The sequence below is a fragment of the Schistocerca cancellata genome, chromosome 4 (genome assembly GCF_023864275.1).
Source record: "Schistocerca cancellata isolate TAMUIC-IGC-003103 chromosome 4, iqSchCanc2.1, whole genome shotgun sequence".
Lineage (NCBI taxonomy): Eukaryota > Metazoa > Arthropoda > Insecta > Orthoptera > Acrididae > Schistocerca > Schistocerca cancellata.
In genome coordinates this window covers 112,617,186-112,623,634 of record NC_064629.1, presented here as the reverse complement: position 1 = coordinate 112,623,634, position 6,449 = coordinate 112,617,186, and the positions used below count along the sequence as shown (strand labels likewise).

The 6,449-nt window shown below is 41.7% G+C and overlaps 1 pseudogene; it reads left to right on the top strand.

The window, feature by feature from the left end:
- The first annotated feature begins 5,966 nt into the window (after positions 1–5,966).
- Positions 5,967–6,084, top strand: LOC126185852 (5S ribosomal RNA; annotated as a pseudogene).
- The last annotated feature ends 365 nt before the right edge of the window (positions 6,085–6,449 follow it).

Below are 6,449 nucleotides of genomic sequence, written 5' to 3'. Positions count from 1 at the left end.
CTGACACAAGACCAGATATAGTTGCCCTTGCTCTGCGTAAATTCAAGTCACCTCCTTGCTGCTGTAGATTAATTTTATTAAATTTACTGTATAAATTGGTCAAAGAAGCTATGTCACTGTTAAATTTCAGTAAATTTTCCTTTGACGAATGACCTTTGTTTAAAAAAAACGTTACAACTGTACCAGAGAGGTTATAAATCCTTTTTTCGACAGGTACCCTTTGACAGCCAATGAACCTCCGTGTACAGGAGAAGACGATTAAAATCTTTCTCTGAAACAATCTATCATTAAGTACACTGCTTTTGATCTTGTTAATCGCAATAATTACGTACTTTAAAGAGCTACGAAGGCGATCGCTAAGGTTTTTTGCTACCAAAAACTTTTTGGCGTATCAGACGCACTGGTAATGTCTTGTTTAGTGGCGACTGAATAAAGCCATACTTCAAATATTAGATGCTGTATTGTCTACATTTTCTCTTTTTTTTCCGACATGCGTCTATCTGTAGAACTAAAAACAATAAAAAACCTGCTTTAACCAGTATCTTGAAAAATAATTTGCAGAGGTATCCTTGCGACCTTTAGGTATTAAAATCTGTGCTGATAAACCAACAATTGCCCCTCAAAGGCGCTATAAGAAAAATAACTAAATTCACATTAAATTAAATATTCTTGTACGTCATGGATCAAGTGTTTGTTCACATTCTGTTTCTTTTCATTTGTATGGCGATTCAAATAGCCAGTACCTTTACTTTTTTTTTATTCATCAGTTAGTCTCCTGTGCCAAACTTTTCATCTCAGAGTAGCACTTAAAACCCACGTCCTCAGTGATTTGCTGGACGTATTGCAGTCTCTGGCTTCCTCTCTACAGCTTCCTCCTCTAGTATCATGGAAGTTATCCATGGTGCATCAAGAGATGTCCTTCTCCTTGCCAGTGTTTTCCATACGTTCCTTTCCTCACCGACTCTGCGGAGAATCTCGTGAAGCCTCACCTTACTGATCCACCTAATTTTCTGTTTCCTTCTATAGCACGACATCCCAAATGCTTCGATTCTCTTCTCTTCCGGTTTTGCCACAGTCTATGTTTACTACCATACCATGCCGCACTTCAAACACACATTCTCAGAATTTTTTTCCTTATATTAAGACCTACGTTTGATATTAGTGGACTCCTGGACTCCTGTTGTCCAGGAGTACCCTCTTTGCTGCGATAGTCTGCTCTTTATGCTCTAAAGTCTGCAATTTTCGGAATATAGATAAGAAGTGTTTTAATATATTTCTGTTATTTTATACATCATGTTACGCACGACATAGGATGCTTCATTTTTTATTAGAAAGCTTAACACACATAAAAACATAATCTATATAAATATGTGTTTAGTTGTCACCCTGCACATTGTAAGTGTTTGTCGCCAGAAGAAATAATGAGGTAAATCTATAAAATATGTGAACGTATCTCTGTTGCAAACAGTTACGGCAGAAAAAATATGTTTTCAACAAACGTTCCACGTAAGTAATCCTTTGAATGTGCTGTTAAGCGGCTCATAGTTGCTCTGAAGGACTTTAAAAAAAAAAAAAAAAAAAAAAAAAAAAAAAAAAAAAATTCCAACAGTAAGCCTCGCCGTATTAAGTATTGTAATGTTAAATGAACCATTTAAAACACTAATATCTTCGTTATTCTGTACATATGTTGATCTTTCCACGAATCACTGCAGACCGGTTTCGTAAGCTCTGTTGATTCGATGGCAACAAAGAAGATTATCGCACCCAGTGTTGCGAACTGCACGTTCTACTAATCACTCACTGTCCACTTCCCTAAGATAGCACGGCGCATCAGAACGTGCACCGAAGAAATCTGTGTTTGAGGCGTTCAGTTGAGGCTTGACGGTGGCGTATAACCGGTTCACGACCAAATAAAAATAATTTTGCTGAAATTTAGCAAAGTGTTTCCCGTTTAATAGTATTGTCATGTTCTGTCAAGCACCGACGGAAATTTCTATTAATGCCATTCACAATTTTTTTTCCTTTTTTTCCTTTCATTCCTGCCGGCCGGAGTGGCCGAGCGGTTCTAGGCGCTACAGTCTGGAACCGAGCGACCGCTACGGTCGCAGGTTCGAGTCCTGCCTCGGGCATGGATGTGTGTGATGTCCTTCGGTTAGTTAGGTCTAGTTCTAAGTTCTAGGCGACTGATGACCTCAGAAGTTAAGTCGCATAGTGCTCAGAGCCAGCCTTTCATTCCCAAGTTGAAACTGTTCTACTACGAAGTGACTGGGATCTCCAATCATATAATTTTCAAATGGAACGATCTAAAGATGACCGAAGGAGCATGTTTGAATCTGTCACACTTTCAAGATATATAGTGCTTTGGTAGAGTCAACATCCCTTTGAAATTAATGGCATTGCAGTCGAAGCAGTGGCTGAGTTGTACAACGAGGAAGATTGGGACCAGCCAAGATCTTAACTGTCATCGCGTTAGGCTGCAGTGATTTAGGGAAAACAAAACCCTGAACAATTAAACCAGCATGGCTGTAAAGGGATTAGATCTCTGTCCCTCCATAATACGTCCAATGTACCATCAACCAATTAGAGTCAAACGCAAAAAAGTATGGTAAGAAAATGACTGCAAATATTCTCACGCTGCAGTATGCTGCAAAGTGAATCAATAATTAATAGCATTATAACGAGTTACTCCTGGCGAGATATTTGAAATAGAGACTAAGTGCCCGATTGGGCTTGTAATGCTTACACTAATTTTGTCGACTACATAATCCTACGCATTCGAAAGACAGCATGTAGCTGATTTAAAACCAGATTACTTGTTTAAGAATAGCCAAGTCAAGATGGGGCAATGTCATTGGAGTATGAGGTAGGCAAACAGACTTCCGGCAGCGCAAGAAATATTTATCATCAGAATTTTGTCAGCGAGGGGAGAGGACGCAATGGCATACATTTCCTCATCTAAAAATTGTGAACCACCTTTCCGTGCAACATCACAGACCCGTCTACAAAGTCTCATGGAGTGAGACCATGAGACTGTTGATGTCGTTGTATTGGTCGGATGGTGGCTATCTCAACTGCCCCATTAATGTTATTTCACAGGGACAGTCTAAGTAATACGACCGAACACTCACGCTCGTCATTCACACAATTTTGCATGAGAATACGGACACTACAATACACCCTACACTCTCTCGACACAGTTATCTTCGCTAAACAGATGTACATAGAACACAACATTTCGCCAAGAAAAAGGTACCAATGTGCGCGAAGACAAAAAGTCTTCCCTATTAGATGATCAAAAGTACTTCGGAAGCACCCTGCAACTACTGGTCTGTTCAAGATGAGTGATATGAATAAAAGTGGACAAAGTACTGCCCATCACCGTTTCCCTGTCAGACAGGTAGTAGCTCTCACCTTCGAATCTGCTGTCCCTGGACCGTGAGGCTTTTTCACTTGGCAGGCGTTTAATCACCTAAATGATTAATTTAAAGAAAAAGGGACAGAGGGAAAGCTACAGAACAATGACAGCCAATAAAAACGACTGGATTTGAATGTACACAAGGTGATCAAAAGTCTTGTCCAGTAGTAAAATATGATGACCCAGAACTCCACCGAGATATTTCCAGAGGTAGTTGTGAGGATCAAAACAAGAAAAAAACGTCTGGTAAACATGAGCTTGAAAATGCATACCTTACAAGCTATGAGCACCTCTTCATCTTGAATACAATGAAACAAACCTTGTCTACTGCAGGCTCTTTGTTTTCCATATTCTGAGAGGTGATAGTATCACTAAAAACTAGAAAAAGAGGCCAAGTGGGCTCTAAAGAATGAGATGTGTTTCACAGTAGCGAAGATAAATAAGTGCTCTTGAGACATGCATTTTAGGGCCCATGTTTACTTGACATTCTTTTCTTGTTTTAGTCTGTAGTACTAGGTCTGAAAGTTTGTTCAAAATGGTTCAAATGGCTCTGAGCACTATGGGACCTAACATCTGAGGTCATCAGTCCCCTAGAACTTAGAACTACTTAAACCTAACTAACCTAAGGACATCACACACATCCATGCCCGAGGCAGGATTCGAACCTGCGACCGTAGCGGTCGTGCGGTTCCAGACTGAAGCGCCTAGAACCGCTTGGCCACAACGGCAGGCCTGAAAGTTTGTCAGTGTAGTTGTTGTTCACCCTATTTGTCCTATGGGACATGACTTTTGAATGACGATATATATATTGTGGGGATACAAACGAATGCGTGGTAGCCCGTCACAGCGTTTTATGAAAAGCTTCCATAATTCTGGATGGGTTAGTGAGATGCCGCGTTGCTGTAGGACAAGGAATGAGATTAAGAAAACACAATAAAAATCTAAAAGACTCTAGGTCCAGCCCCTACGGAAAGCGAGGAATGTTTAATTGAAACCAATAAAGAAACTGAGAGTTTCTAGCTACGAGTTGCGTATTACTGGCATAGAGGCAGTGGCCGAACGGCAGGATTTAACCATAATGCGACCAGTGGAGTCACCGATACCGGATTCCTGCTGTAAAAAACGGCGTCATCGCACGAAAGCAACCACAGTAATAGCTTCACTTTTCCTACCGAGAAGGATGCTGGTCAGAGCCGATCATCTTAACACAAGGGTTCTCCCAGGGCGGTTGAAGACAACGCTTCCATACCCAGAATTGTGGTGACTGCCGCATTACTACTATTTGCGTTGTTTACTCGTCCAAGATGAGCAACCGAATGGTGTTGGAGAGAGCCTCTCTGGCCAATTGTAGCGTCAGACACCGCACAGTCGTGTGCGTCCACGATTAACAAATAGCTCCAGGTAGCCATCATAACGTGAGTTGGCATTGGAACCGTTTCTGCTGACTGGGCGGCACGTTATTTGACCCTCAAGTTGCGACGCCTGTTAGGACGAGAATTCTCAGAACGAGGGATGGGACTGACACACCTCCGCCACCGCACGGCTTCACCTTATGGCCAGGAACTTCTCAGGAAAAATCGCAATCTTGAGCATTTTCTATATAAGACAAATGGAGAATGTGGAAATTACTGCCCCCCTTCCATCCGATGATCCTCCATGTAGGCAATCCATCGGTTGTATTCGTTGGCTGGGGAAAACTAATACAAATGGATATATTTATCGATTAAGTTTTATGCTTTTTAATTAATGATCCGACCGATCTGAGATTATCATCACTAAGCTCGAAATTTTGTAGACAACTTGAATCTATGGTTGGAATTATCAAATTAATTTTCGTTCGCTCTCTATCTTTGTGATAGGGCCTGGGCCAGACAGCCGCAGTGACTGCCATGTGCGCTATCTGTTTACAGAAATCATCACGTCATAACCCTGCAATTTCATATGCCTTTCGCTTTATCTGTAGACTTAACCACAACAAAGGGAATGGCGACGACTAAAAAAATCACATTATCAGAAAGTACAAAACGGCTAAGCAGGAATGTCTAGGGAACAGATGTAAGCCTGTAGAAGCATGAATAACTGGGGAAGATAGGTACCGTCTGTAGGAAAAATAATGATACATTTGGAGAAAAATGAAGCAACTGTATGAATATCAACAGCTCAAATCAGAAGCCATGACAAACTACTCCATATAACGTGCAAGATATAGAAGACAGGCAAAATACGCTGAGACTTCAAGAAGAAAGCAGGTTGAGATGGTTGATGTGTGAATATTACCGAACAGTCAGGTTAATGAATCATGACTGCAAAATGTTGATAAGAATTATTGACCGAACAGTCAGGTTAATGAATCATGATCGCAAAATGTTGATAAGAATTATTGACGGAAGCACGGAGAAACTGGCAAAAGCCGGACTATGGTAAGGTCAGTTTCGATCCCAGAGAAGTACAGGAACACGCGTGACAATACTGACCCTAGGAGACAGGTTGAAGAAAAGCAAACCTACATTTATAGCATTTTTAGATTTACATAAGACTTTCAACAAATTTAGGCAACGGCCTTGCCGCAGTGGATATACCTGTTCCCGTCAGATCACCGAAGTTAAGCGCTGTCGGGCGTGGTCGGCACTTGGATGGGTGACCATCCGGGCCGACATGCGCTGTTGCCATTTTTCGGTGTGCACTCAGCCTCGTGATGCCAATTAAGGAGCTACTCGACCGAATAGTAGCGGCCTCAGGTCAAAGAAAACCATCATACCGACCGGGAGAGCGGTGTGCTGACCACATCCCCCCTATCAGCATCCTCAGTTGAGAATGACACGGCGGTCGGATGGGCCACTTGTGGCCTGAAGACGGAGTGCTTTTTAACAAAGTTGCCTGGATTACACTATTCTGAAATTTTGAAGGTAGTAGGGATAAAATATAGGAACTGAATGGCCATTTATAACGTGTACAGAAACCAGACTGTGGTTATTGGAGTCGAATGACATGAAAGGGAAGCAGCGGTTGAGAAGGGAGTGCGACAGGGCTGTAG